We start from the raw sequence: 15,209 nt of genomic DNA, 5'->3' as shown, positions 1-15,209 counted from the left end.
GATGTTTTTTATCCACTTTAGTAATTTCAGTGAAAAAAAGTTCAATAATATATAGTTTGCAGTTATTTGTACTCTTTTGTCCCTCTTTTTCTTGAATGTGAGTTGCACTAGCTTGACAGTTTTTCTGTCAATGAATTCTTTTAAAAAGTAAAATTTTTTGATTTGGAAACTAATGGTGAATTTTCTTAACATGTAATTTAAAGCATTTACACAGCAGTGCTGTAGGGTTATACTCTGGAGCTTAAAACATTTGTTTGATCTATTTAACATTGCATGGGGAAGGTTCAATAATGACAGATAACTTAATACAATAGAAATGTCCTAGTCTAGATCTAAATATACCAGTTACTCATTTCTGCCAGAACCAATGAGCAAAAATTACTCAACTGTTTGGAGTTAGCCTTGTGACATTACTGTCCTTCGTGTACTTATTTTGTTGCATAGTATTTACTGTACCTTCAATTTTTAAGTCATCATGAATTTGAAAAATCACAATTTTAAAGATAATGTTTACTATATGCTTGGGAGAAGAATACTGTCTGCTGCCTACTGCCTTGTTCTCACTTTTTGTGGACTACTTTGCTTACTCATTTACCCTTCTAGGTCCCTTTTATTTAATATTTGTAAAAATAATGGTATTAGACTAATCTGAATGTCTCTCTTTCTAGCTCTAAAATTCTGTGCTTCTATGATTGTGGTACCATGTCATCCCAAATGCTATATTCAGAGCTAGTTGTTGTGCATGTCTGTTACACCTGATATTGAGGAAACTAAGGCTGTTAGCACTGGGTATAATGAGATCTTTCTTTCCCTATTCTTATGTATAATTTTATTCTGTTCACTTAAATTTTTTTTTTATGTTCAGCATTTAACTAAGACCAAAAAAAAGAACATTTCCATATACAAAGTAGAACAAAAAGGAGGATTATATGTGAAACCCCATCATTATTACTTATAACTTGTTTTAAAAAAAATATATAACATGCAACTTTCAAAGGTATTCTCCTTGTCTGTTTTCTTTAAAGCTTAAATGACCCTCTTGTGTTTCTTTTCATTTTGGGGGGAGGGTTATCTTTATTGCTTCCTTTGCCTTTCAAAACCCCTTCCCCAAATTTAAAGAAAAAAAAAAGAAAAGCACTATTCTTGTAACAGGCATAGTCAAGCAAAACTAATCCACATGCTTTCCGTGTCCAAAAATGTTTATCTCATTCTGTATGTCTTGCTTCATCATGGGTCTTCCAAATTGCTGGTTGGTCATTGCATCTGTCAGAGTTCTTAAGTCATTCCATGTTGTTTTTTTTGTTACGGTATTGTTAGAATTTAAATTGTTTTCCTGGTTCTGCTCATTGCATCAGTTTTTACAAGTTCTTTCCTTGACTTGTAACCTGTAGCCTATATTTTGTTGATGCAAATGTGGGATTTGATGAGGTTCTTTTAAAATGAGCAAGGAGTATTTGGCAGAACTGGAGACTGGTAAGACAGAGCCTCAGGAACAAACCTCAGATTTGGGGGCAGGAGGGAAAGGAAGAGAAGAACCTGAATAGTAAAAGGATACTTGAGGAATCAAGTGAGCAGGACTGCAATTGGCATCCAGGAGGATGGGAGAATGAGATGATGGACCAAGAGAATCCCAGATTCTGGTCTCAATTATGCTGCAAGTTAACCTTGGACAAGTTAAGTAATGTTTTAATTTCAGTTTCCTTATTTGGAAAATGAGGAATTTGACCTAGGATATCATGATTCTGAGACAGTGATTACTATAAGCCTTAGAGAAAAAACAGAAGAAAACAAGGACTCTCAGTAAGTGATGGCTCTAGATCCATTATAGACCAAAGGTAGGAAGACTAATGGAATTTAACCCAGACCAGAGGCTTAGGGGGAGAAATTTAATGAAGAGTTTATTATTCGAGGTTCCCTACTAGACTATAACATGAGGGCAGAAACCATGTCTGAGCTGATCTTTGGATGTCTCTTAGTTCCTAATAAGTCTGGTTCCTTTAGGATTGGATCCCTGCCTTGTTCTCCACAGTATTTCTAGGAATTAAGCTCTGCTCTTCACCTCAGACCGACAATAGAATCTGTCATATCTGCTCTTAGAGCTTCTGGCATGCTTGGATGTCTGCCTACTGCCTACCACTAGGCACCCTTAAGTTCTTGTGCTCCCCTACCTGCCTGGATGGCTCCATGCTACCATTGTGGAAACTTTTTGCATCAAAGTCCTATCCTGGTGGGTCCATCCAGTCTCTGGGTCCAGGCTGTCTTCAGCTTGGACCTTCAGTTGAACCTAGTACTGACAATCAGGATCTTTTAAACTGCCCTATGTGAGCAGTCATTCCCCTTTTCCTTCCCAGCCCCCAACCCTCCACTCCCTCCCCTCCCCCATGAGAAATAGGATATTGGCATTTACATTTATAACTTTTATCAAGGATAAATTAGCATTATTTCATATCAGCAACTGTGTCAGTCATTTCTAGTGGACTGAGTTTGTTGAGTTGTTTTGGTCCAGTCCTACCCTCGTGACCCCATTTTGGGTTTTCTTGCCAAAGATACAAATTTTACTTAAAAAAAAAGTTTGGTCCTTAGTGTCCTTCAACTAGGCTCAAACATATGACCAGAAATCATGGTTCCACAGAAAAATTTGGAAATATCACTATATGAATAAATGAAAAAAAAAACCACTTATTAAACTCTTAATATTTACCAAGCACTGTGCTAAATGCTGGAGATTCAAATACAAAAGAGGATCAGTTTCTACTCTCTAGGAAGTTAGAACATAAAATTCTAATAGGCTTGAGATAACCTGATGGGGTGATGCCTAAGGAAAAGTGTTTTTTTGTGCAGTTAATTGTTCTTTAAATGTTTGGTAGAATTCATTTGTGAATCTTTTTGGTCCTGGGGATTTTTTCCTTAGAGATCTCAATGATGGCGTGTTCAATTTCTTTTTCTAAGATAGGGTTATTCAAGAATTCTATTTTCAGTTAATCTTGGCAATTTTTATAAATATTTTTTATTTTTATGAATATTTTCATTTCACTTAGATTGTTAGATTTATTGGCATATAATTAGGCAAAATAGCTCCTAATAATTGTTTTAATTTCATCTTCATTTGGTGGTGAGTTTACCTTTATCGTTTTTGATACTAGTAATTGGCTTTTTTCTTAATTTTTAAAAATTAGATTCACCAATGGTTTATGTTATTGGTTTTTAAATATATATTCAGCTCCTAGTTTTATTAGTTCAGTAGTTTTCTTCTAGTTTAATTAATGTATCCTTATATAATGTATCAGAATTTCCAATTTGGCGTTTAACGATTTTTAATATGTTCTTTTTTTAGTGGCAGATCAGCATTTAGAGATATAAATTTTCTTCTAAGTACTGCTTTGGCTACATCCCATAAATTTTGGTTTATTTTCATTCTCTTCAGTTCTTGATTATTTCTATGATTTGTTCTTTAACCCATTCATTCTTTAGGATCAGACTGTTTAGTTTCCAATTAATTTTTAATCTATATTTCCATGGCCCTTTATTGAATGAAATTTTTATTGCTTTATGATCTCAAAAGGAAACATTTAATATTGCTGCTTTTCTGCATTTGGTGTTGAGGTTTTTATGCTCTAATATATGGTCAGTTTTTGTGCAAGTGCTATGTACCACTGAGAAAAATATGTATTTCTTTCTATTCACATTCTGTTTTCTCCAGAGGTCTGTTATATCTAACTTTTCTAAAATTCTATTCATCTCCTTAAGTTCTTTCTTGTTTATTTTTGGTTAGATTTATCTAGCTCTGTAAGGGGAAAGTTGAGGTACACCACTAGTATGGTTTTATGGTCTATTTCCTCCTATAATTCATTTAACTTTTCCTTTAAGAATTTGGATGCTATATCATTTGGTGCATATGTTACTTCATTGTCTGATACCTTTTAGCAAAATGTAGTTTCCCTGCTTATCTCTTAGTTCAATCTATTTTTGCTTTTGCTTTGTCTGAGAAGATTGCTACCCCTACTTTTTTTTTACTTCACATGAAGCATAATATATTCTCCTCTCTCCCTTTACCTTTACTCTATGTGTGTGTCTCTCTGCTTCAAGTGTGTTTTTTGTCAACAATATATTATTATTGTTGGATTATACTCAGTTTTGCTGGGTAGGTGATTCTTGATTGTAATCTTAGTTCCTTTGCCATCTAGAATATCTTATTCTAAGCCCCTCACATCCTTTAATGTATAAGCTGCTAAATCTTGGGTTATCCTGACTGTGACTCCATGATATTTGAATTGTTTCTTCATGACTGCTTGCAATATTTTCTGACCTTGGAACTCTGGAATTTGACCTTCATATTCCTAGGAGTTTTCATTTTGGGATTTCTTTCAGGAAGTCATCAGTGGATTCTTTAAATTTGTATTTTATCTTCTGGTTCTAGGATATCAAGTATATCAAATTTTCTTTGATAATTTCATGAAATATGATGTCTAGTCTCTTTTTTTGATCATGGTTTTCAGGTAGTTTAATAATTCCTAGATTTTTTTCTCTTTGATCTATTTTCCCAGTCAATTGTTTTTCCATTGAGATATTTCACAAATTCTTTCATTCTTCTGATTTTGTTTTTATTGTCTCTCTTTTTTTTTGGCTTTTTTTTTTGAGGGCAATTTGGGTTAAGTGACTTGCCCAAAGTCACACTGCTAGTAAGTGTGTTAAGTGTCTGAGGCCGGATTTGAATTCAGGTCCTCCTGACTTAAGGGCTGGTGCTCTATTTACTGTGCCACCTAGCCGTCCCACCTGTTTCTTAATGTCTCATGGAATCATTCATCTTTGCTTACCCAATTCTAATTTTTAAGGAGTTCTCTTTTTTTCAGTGAGTTTTTGTGCCTCCTTTTCCATATGACCAATTTACTTTTGTAGGAATTCTCTTCTGTGAATTTTCGTGCCACTTTTAACATTTGAACTGTTGTTTTTTTTTAAGGTGTTATTTTCTTCAGTATTTTTTTTATGCCTCCTTTACCAAGCTGTGACTCTTTTTCGCATCACTTTCAATTTCTTTTCTCCATTTTTCCTTTGCCTCTCATTTGATTTTTAAAATCCTTTTTTGGAGCTCTTTCAGGGCCTGAAACCAATTAAAATTTTTCTTTGAGGAGTTGCATGTGGCTGCTGTGATCACATTGTTTTCTTCCGAATTTGTGTTTTGATCTTTCCTGTCACAGTGGTAACTTTATTCTTTTTTTTTTTTTACTTTTTTTCTCTCTCTTTTTTATTTTTTAGTTTACATAATTCATTTCCACAAGACTTTGAGTTACAAATTTTCTCTGCATTTTTCCCCTACCCACCACCCCAAACAGCGATCCCTGCCCCAATCTGCTCTCTCCCATATCTTCCCCTATGCCCCCTCTGACTTACCAGTTGGGCACAATGGATCTCTATGCCCCAGTGCCTGTATATTTTATTTTCCAGTTACAGGTAATAATTATATATATATTTAAACATTTGATTTTAAAACTTTGAATTCCAGATTCTTTCCCTACCTCCCTCCTCACCCACCTTACTGGGAAGATAAGCAATTCAATATAGGTTGTACATGTGTAGTTATGCAAAACCTTTCTATAGTGGATATATTGTGAAAGACTGACTATATTTCCCTCCATCCTATCCTACCCCCCACATGTTCTATTCTCTACTTTGATCCTGTCCCTTTTCAAAAGTGGGTGCTTCCAAACTTCCCTCACCTCCAGCCTGCCCTTCCCTTCCATCATCCCCCCTCTCATCCCCATTCCCCCCTACTCTCCTGTGGGATGAGATACCCTATTTAGTGTGTATGTCTTTCCCTCCCTAAGCAGAATTCAATGAGAATAAGGTTGACTCATTCCATCTTGCCTTTCTTTTCTTCCCCACCATTGTAACAGTTTTCCCTTGCCTCTTTTACAGCACCAGAAATCTGTGCTGCTGCTGCTACTGATTATTTAGTGGCTCCCACCACCTGCTGCTAGTTTGCTGGGACAGGGCCTGTGCTGGTTCGGCCTTCACAGGACTGTGCTTTACTCTCACGCAGTGAGGCAGATCTTTTCTGCTCACCTTCTAAGTCATCTTGGGCTGGAAAATTGTTTCACCCTGTCCTTTTTTTTGTTCTGCTGCTCAGGAATTCCTTTTATATTATTTTAATGTTTAGAGGGGAATTTGGGAGAGCTCCAGTGAATCACTATCATTACTCTGCCTTCTTAGCTCCATCCTCCATGAATTTGTTTTTAAAAAAATATTTTGAGAACTGCTTCCATTTTATAATTGGTGTACTTGTAATCTTGTGTATTTTATTTTTCACATTTAAAAAACAGTATTCTAAGGAGGGCTCTCTAGGCTTCTCTGGACTGCCAAAGAATGGGGAAGGGTCTATGATACAAAAGAAGATGAAAAAACAAGCAAACTTCTATCCAAAATGGGTAAAATTAAAAAAAAAAATTGTGTCTCACCTAATGAACGAAGCTTCACTTATATAGAAAATTCATGTATGTGGAATACTTCCCCATATATTGTCAATATATCATACTACTTTGTCTTTGAGAAATATCCTTTTGCTCCTTAAATAGTAGATATGTGTAATTTTTTTAGATGAAAATTGCATATTTTATTTTGCTTTTATCAGCTGGAGGGCATGGCTTAGCAGTCTTAAGGTCAAATTATATTTTGGAGCTGCTGAAAATTTCCAGCCACTTCCTGTTATATCCCTACACCACTCCTTGTTCTTGCCTCACAATGGGTCACTGTGAAGGTGCCCAAACCTGCCCTAGATCGATTTGACAAAAGGGGTTGAACTTGGAGTTCAGATGGGAAAAGATGCCTCTTCTGTCTTCTATGAGGCACATCCTGATCTCTCCCTCCTATGAAATCTTAAAGAATTTATTTTATATGTCACTAACTTGGTCCTTAACATTATCCTGCACTTTTTTCATGCATTCGGGTTTTGTTTTTTCTTTCTGGATCTTCTGATCTGCTCTCCTCACTTTAGTGTGAAGACTGTTCTCCATTTCCCAATATCACCCTCTCTGCCAGGTGGCACTCAGTAAATAATTTGATTCTCAAAGAAAGACTCCCTCTAGGCTGGGCCTGGAGATGAAGTAGTTAATTAAGGAGAAGAATAGTGACCTTAAGTAGAAGGAACTGCAAAGTGAAAAAGAGGAATGATAACAGGAAGTATCTGAAAGAGACTTTAATGCTTTTCAACTAGTGTATATACAACTTGAGTTGTACTTGCAAGTTATGTTAAGTGCTTCACACTACTCATGGTTAGACTGCACCTGAACTGATTGCCTGATAGCAGGAAACCGAGATAATCAATCAGTAAACATTTATTAAGCAGCTGCTACTATTTTCCAGGCACTGTACAAAGCGCTGGGGCTTCACAAAGAGGCTAAAGGCAGTCCTAGCCCTCATTGAGCTTGTCATCTATTGAGTGAGACAATAATTAAACAAATATGTACAAAGCGAGCCATATGTAAGATATGCAGAATAAATAGGAAATAACCAACAGAAGGAAGGCACCAGAATTAAAGATGAGAGACACACCACTAAAAAAGAAGAGAAAGTACGGAAGGGCAGTAGTTACAGGATAAATTTCTTCCCATCTGATGCTTTGTAGTGACTGTGGAAAGTTAGGCATGACAGAGGGTGGCAGATCCCTAGCTGAGTGTATTTTCTGTTTAGAGTAAGCCAAATCAAACTGATTAAGTCTAGATAACATTCAACCCAGTTGTCTCTCCAAGGACTGGAGAATTAACTATTTTAATCCCTCTTTTGTTTACTTAATTGATCAAAATGGTGATACTATATTGGCCTACCCACACTGTGGACCTTATATAACATGACATAGACACAATTATGTGACATAGACACTTTTCAACAAAATCAGCAACACACATCTGCTCTTGAATATCGTGTTCAATTAACTATGGGTGCCACATTCTAGCAAGGACACGGGTAAACTAGAATACATCAATAAGAGACTAGAAAGTTTGCTATCTGAGGTTTAGCTGAAGGAACTGGCTGGATTGGGGTCTGAAGAAGAGAAGACATAAGGGGAACATGACCTCTTTGAGTATTTGAAGGACTTGTAAGCAAAAGAGGGTATGAGACTTGTTCTGCTTGACCCCAAGGGGTAGAACTTGGAGCAATGGATGAAAGCTTCAGGGAGGCATATCTCAGGTTCAATAAAAGGAAAAACTCCCTAACAGTGAAAGCTTTCCAAAAGTGGCCTCTGGAAGAAATGAGTTCCCCATCACTTGAGGTCTTCAAGGGAAAGCTGAATTATTACTTGTCAGGGATATTGCTAAGACTTCTTTTTAGATATAGTTTTGAAGTAGTTAGTCTCTGAAGTCCCTTCCAACTTTGCAAATTCTGTGATTCCATGAAGAATATTATAGCTTGGATTTATGTGCTATACTACTGGAGTATCTAGCTATAAAGGATTTGTATTTTCTCACATGCCATTAGGAAAGTGGAGCAGTCATAGAAAAATCAGCATTGTAGCCCAGACTGGCTAGGAATAACCTTAGCATCCCAGATTCACCTTTTTGAAACTGACCTTCAGGAGTAAAAGTTCCAAGAACACTTGTACCATGTAGGGGACCCTGGGGGGACAAGACACAGTAATTCCCTTTTTCTCCTAGCTGATTTGCCACAGGTCACCACATTAGGGAAGCTTCTGGGAAACTCTCTACAGTGTAGCTGCTCTTCCTGACTTGGAAGCTTACCTGGTCCTTATAGGAGGGGGCCTGAATCTCCCAAAGATTACAGGGTTTTATCCATTCTACCCTGAGGCCCAATAGTGTAATAATTTTTTAACTTTGCAGTAAAGGAAGGGAAATTTTATTTTCCTTGTTTAATGATGCCAGAGAGATCAGTGTTCTTTGTTCCCTAGCCCTTAGGATGGAGCATGGTACCCAGTAAGGTCTTTATAAATGTTTGTGGAAGAAAATGAATTCTTGGGTACCCAGGAACTTGGGGTACATGCTAAGTCCCTTCATCCTAAAGGGATATGCCCTGTGATTTTCATCCTGGAAGACAATCTGTGATAACCAGTCATAGGAGCATACTTTATTTTAGAATAGACCTCCTTAATATTTTATAATATTGAAGTTTTCCAGTTTGTGCAGATGCGATGTAGACCTATTTGTCAAAGGCCTCTGTATTTAGAAAAGTGAAAAAGTTTGTTTAGTAAATATAGTACATTTTATCATCTTGAAAAACCTGTTGCTGGTATTTTTTTATGGATATTATTTTCCACTGATTATATTAATTTTACATACTGGACAAAAAGAAGGAAATTGTCATTAATCTGTCTGTAAGTATGTAGAGTGAACCTCTATGATCACGTTTAAATACTTCAGTGGACCTGTGATCTCATCCATTCATTCCTTCATTTCCAATCACAACCATTCCACACATCCTCCTATGTACTCACTGTTTGTTCTTTAGTAGAGTCTTCACAGAGGATCTAAAATCAATACATTTGTACTGCCTGCATCTTATTTCTTGCTCGCATTTTATATCCCTGATGATATCTCCTAAGCCATTTTTGTGTATGGATCATTATGGAAAATATCCTACAGTCTACTTGTGTTCATATATCTCTCCATTGCCCCTTCGGTCATCTGCAGCTTTGATCATTCAGAGATGGTGATGTTCCAACATATGTAACCATAAAGGGTGCCAAGAGAACATTTGTATTAAAAAGATGGGTTTTATGCTAGTGAGAGGCTTGAGGTCACTAAATGTACATTGTGTATTTTCCTAAAAGAAATCCCAAATGCCTCCTCAGTGAAAGCCATGATTACTTAAGAGATTGGTTTGAAAAATCCATCCAGGAAAAAAAAATGAATGAAAAATGCCTGTTTAGTTGGATAGCTAGTCTGTTGAATTAGCATATCACTACATGTATCTGGATGTACATTGCAGATAGACAGTGAGTTGGGCTCAGAATCAAACAGGGTGGACTATATTATATTTGGCAAATTGCTGATTACAAAATATTGAGAGTGTCTGAAGGTTTTTTGTTTGTTCTTTATATGGCTGCTTTTAAAGTTACTTTCATTCAGTAATGTACCATTTTGGTAATATCCACTTTGATAAATTTTGCTAGTTCAGTCCTTTAGTTTTCTTCCAAGTGGATGAAGAATTGCAAATAACCCTGTTGACCAGTAGAGCTAAATCATCTCATGGCACTGCCCTTACAAATAAGCAGTAGGATTAAAAATTGGAGATGCTCCAAGGACCCATGTGTACATTGGTCTGTCAGGTTGATAAACATACGCATTTACCTCAGATTCATGAAAAACTTATATGAGAAATATCTGACTTACTGAGAAAGGGACACTTACTAGCTGTATGACTCTGGGCAAGTCACTTAACCCTGCTTGCTTCAGTTTCCTCATCTGTAAAATGAGCTGGAGAAGGAAATGATAAACCACTCCAAGAAACTCCTTACCAAGAAAACTCCAGATAGGGTCATGAATAGTCAGACATGACTGAAACAACTAAACAACAATAAAGGATGAAGATATAGATGGCAAAAGTTATACCAAACAATTCACTAATAATGCTAATATTTCTGTAAACAGCAAGTTTCCTTGGTGCATAAAAGGCATCATTAAGCAGTTCAAAGAAACCTGGATCTAAAATCAGGTGACTTGGATGGGAATCCTAGCTTGGCCCACTCAAAGTGCTTTGGGCATTTACTACTTTCCCTTGAAATATATACAGTTTATATATAGCATTGTAATCTGAAAAGGAAAAGGAATTGGGTCCCTGCCCTTGACCTTATATTTGTCTGGGAACATAAGACATACCTAAAAAAGCATAATCCTAAATTGATAGAGAAGCAATTTAGTAGTTCAATTTACTAAACATTTGTTAAGAGCCTGATTTATACTAAACACTGTGCTAAGATACAAATAAAGACATTTCCTACCCTCAGGCAGTTTACAGTCTATTGGGAAAGACACACCAAAGGAAGATGGAAAGCAAGGGGCACAGGAGGACACCAAGGGATACTTAACATAAAGGTACTGTCTCTGGAGTTCAAAAGAAGTAGAACTGTGGATGGAAAATGGACAGTTAGTTGGAAACTCCAGATCTCCACCACTCTATGAAGGAAAACTTTGGGAGAAGTTTAGTGCTCTACCCTCCAGACCTCCAGTCAGAGGGGAGAGAGCCCTAAGAGAGGTGGGAAGGTGTTGATGAGATTTCAGGTGATCAGTTTATCCTAGATGGGGCATCAAACCAAGTAGAACTCCAGATGGAAAGTAAAGAGCTTCTGTGTCAGTGTGGTACAGACAACATAAAGGTGTTTTTGCCTTTTATTTATGTACTGATGGATTATAAATTTAGAGCCAGAAGGGACCTGACAAACCATCTTGATCTCATCTGATAGGTGAAGAAACTGAGATGTGGTGGGATGAGGTGATGTGACCAAGGTCAACCTAGACAGGAAGTTGCAGAGCTAAAGTCAGACTTGGTCCCTCTGCCTCCAAACCAGCACTCTTTTACACTGTGACACACTTTCTGACTCAGTAGGTGTAATAGTAATGGCATTTAAAGATTCCCCTGTATTGGCTTGGTTTTTGGTTTGATTGTGTTAAAACCCAGAGCTTGTTAATCCCACCTGTGGGATGGACTTGTTGATGTGAAAAGAAAGTCCTGAACTGGGAGGAGCTGGTGATTTGTAGATTTGGAGAGACACAAGAGAGAGGCAGAAGAACTTTTTGGAAGTAGCACCCTCTTGGAGGCAGAGAGAGACTGAGAGGATTGCTGAGGGCCACTTTGAATTGCCCTGGACTTTTGAGACCTGCCCCCAGAGCTGCCAAGGACCGAGGAGACATGGCTGTTTTGCTGGTACTTTGTCTGTCTGTTTTGATGTTATTTTGCCAGATTTGTCCACTGGTGAAAGACAGTCCTGTTGTTGAAGAAGTACTGGAACCTGGCTATTGGTTAAGAGCTCCTGAGACTGTCCTGCAGATAGAGAGTGAATACTGTCCACTGGTGAAGGACAGTGCTGTTGTTGCAGGAGTCTGGGAACCTTTCTGTTGGTTCAGAAGCCCTGAAGAAGGATTTTCTTGTTGTATGTTTACAGAAATCCTGGAAGAGGGTTTTGCTAATGTTTTCAGGGGTCCTAGCACTGTTCTGCAGACAGAGGATGAATTAATGAAGAGACTGGCAATGTATCTTGTGGCCTTGCTAAGCTTTGTCTCCCCAGGAACAAAGATTGCTGAGAACTTGCCTCTGTCAAGATGAAGAAAAGACCTCCATTTGGGTATTAAGTGCTGTGCTTAAACTTGTTGTAACTCTGGGATAGATTCAATTGTGATCCAGGGGTGGGGAACTTTTGACCTTTTTGTGTTCTATGGTTGAACAAATGAATGTACTTTACTTATGATTGGAAACTAATCTCCATTTGAGAAGAGGGGCTTTGTGATGGACTAAATGAAGGTACAGCCTAGTGGTGGAGTAGTATTTAGAACAGGGACTTTGTAATTGATTGATTGAATGTAAGGTCCTGGGGTGGGGTAGTACTTGGAGATTATTTAATCACACTTAGTAAATGCTGTATTTTGAATGATGTCATATTTTGATTCCCTCTGTTCTTAATTTGTCACTGAATAAAATGGAGAGCACCTATGCTGGTATTCTGAACCTTGGGAAGTTGCCTTTCCTTGGCATTACTTTACAGTAGGCTGCCCGTCCAATGTCATGTCCTACAAGAGTCAATAGATGTTCTTCATCCACTTGGTTTTTCTTCTGGATGTTTTTAGGCTCATCACTTTTGGGGCTTGATGAAATCAGCACCATGTCATCTGCAAACGGGAAGGAGGCCTTTACCTTTCCTCAGGAATCTTTCTTTCATTTGGACTCTTCACAGGATGACATCTGTGACAATGGCAGAGGCCAAGCACGTGTTTGTGCTTCTCTTCATCTTGAGAGGCAGAGAAGTAGACAACAAAGCTGAATCTGTGGGTGCTTTTTTTGAGGAACCTTATATGATTTTCTCATATGAACAGCAGAAACCTTGTTGAAGAGCTTGACCCCTTTTTTTTTTTTAAACAGTTGGGGTTAAGTAACTTGCCCAAGGTTACACAGCCAGTTTTTTTGTGTGAGTGTTAAGTATCTGAGGCTGGAACCGATCCTGGGTCCTCCTGACTCCGGGGCCAGTGCTCTTACTGCACCACCTAGCCACCGCGTTGACTCTTTTTTCTTATTAAATCTAATGCTTTTTTATAATCCGTGATTAATATCATGGGATTCAGTGGGATTTTGTATTCATTAAAAACCTTTTTGGTCACTTGTTTGACAATAAATGAAGATCAGGTCTACTGTGGGAAATTATTTGTAAAAGCCTGTTTTTCCATTCCTTATGTTTTCTGGGAGGCTAGCTTTGATATGGGTATTAAAATATTATAGTAATGAGAAAGTTTATATGAGTTGGTCTTTATTGATGTCCACCTTGACCACTTTTTAAAAAAGAAAGTAATACTGTTCACTTTCCCAATTTTATTCCTTCTTTTCATATTTTTTATACTGCCAGTGATTATGAAAATAAATTACTATAGCAACACTGGCAGATGTGTTCCAGTTTTTATTTATTTGTTGTTCTCCTTCCAATTTCATCTATAAGTGTTTTTTTGGATGATCTGGCTTAGTGGAGTATCAGACCAAGCTTTTATTTGTCATTTTCCCCTCCACTAAGTAAAATCTCATTTCTATGAAAACTCTTGACTGAGCAGTTTTTCTGGAACCTTGTAAGAGATTAGATTAATGTATTTTCTGAGAGGAGGTGAAAAATGTTTAGACTTTTTAGAGGTATATACATTATATACTGCCAACTTTTGATTATTGAAAGACTGGTTATCCCTTCTATAGATTATACACACATACTTTGCTGTTTTTTTTTCTTGTGCTGGATTCCAGGCCATTTTCTTGTCCATGCAGGAAAGGATAGGGGAGAAAAATGAGGAAGTGAATTTCTTTTTTATTTTTAAATAATTTATTTTTTCCCAAATACATATAAAGACAATTTTTAGCATTCTTTTTTCTTTTTCAAATTTTGAGTTCCAAATTTTCTTCCTCCCTTGCTCACCTCTCCCCTTCCTGAGGTGATAAGCATTTTGAAATAGGTTATACACATGCAATCGATGCAAAACATATTTCCATATTAGTCATGTTGTGAAAGAAGACGTAGACCAAAAGGAAAAAAAAAACATGCACAAAATTGAAAAATAGTGTGCTTCTATCTGCATTCAGACTATGTCAGTTCTTTCTCGGGATGTGCATAGCATTTTTCATCATGTGTCCTTTGGAATTGTCTTGGATCTATGTATTGCTAAGAATAGATAGCTAAGCCATTCATAGTTGATCTTCATATAGTATTGCTGTTACTGTGTACAATGTTCTCCTGGTTCTACTCACTTCACTTTGCACCTATTTGTGTTAGTCTTTCCAGGTTTTTCTGAACTCATCCTGTTTGTCATTTCTTATGGCACAATAGTATTACATTACAGTTATATACTGCAAGCCATTTTCCAATGGGTAGGCATCCCTTCAATTTTCAATTCTTTGTATCACAAAAAGAACTGCTATGAATATTTTTGTACAAATAGGTATCTCCTCCAACCCCCCACCCCCCTTTTTAAAAATCTTTGGAATACAGACCTGGTGTTGGTATTACTAGATCAAGCTCTTTGGGCATAGTTCCAAATTACTCTCCATAGTGGTTGGAACACAACTCTACCAATAGTGCATTAGTGTCTCAAGTTTTTCACATTCCCTCCAACATTTATCATTATTCCTTTTCTGATAGGTGTTACCTCAAAGTTGTTTTAATGTGCCTTTTCTCTAATCAGTAGTGATTAGAGCATTTTTTCATGCAACTATAGATAACTTTGATTTCTTCACCTGAATACTGGCCTGTTGATATCCTTTGACCATTTATCAATTGGAAAATGACTTGTATTCTTATAAATTTGGCTTAGTTCTCCATGTATTTGAGAAATAAAGCCCTTATCAGAGATCCTTTCTGTAAAGATTGTTTCCTAGGTTTCTGCTTTCCTTGTAATCTTTGTTGCATTGGTTTTGTTTGTGCAAAATCATTTAAATTTAATATAATCAAAATCATCCACTTTGTGTCGCATGTTCTCTGTCTTGTTTGGTATAAATTCTTCCCTTCTCCATAGTTCTAACAA

General features: G+C 37.0%; 2 protein-coding genes across 18 annotated transcripts in view; one reads left to right on the top strand and one right to left on the bottom strand.

Annotated features, from left to right (window-relative positions):
• The window catches only part of ZNF438 (zinc finger protein 438), a 208,611-nt gene that overhangs the window by 23,643 nt on the left and 169,759 nt on the right, over positions 1-15,209 (top strand). The window lies entirely within an intron of this gene.
• The window catches only part of ZEB1 (zinc finger E-box binding homeobox 1), a 552,334-nt gene that overhangs the window by 516,207 nt on the left and 20,918 nt on the right, over positions 1-15,209 (bottom strand). The gene's annotated exons all lie outside the window — the stretch shown is intronic.

Source organism: Petaurus breviceps, unplaced genomic scaffold (genome assembly GCF_028583685.1).
Source record: "Petaurus breviceps papuanus isolate PSGF00001 unplaced genomic scaffold, PetGlider_PUasm1.0 178, whole genome shotgun sequence".
NCBI lineage: Eukaryota > Metazoa > Chordata > Mammalia > Diprotodontia > Petauridae > Petaurus > Petaurus breviceps.
Note: the sequence above shows the minus strand (reverse complement) of the source record. Positions and strands in the feature narration are given on the sequence as shown.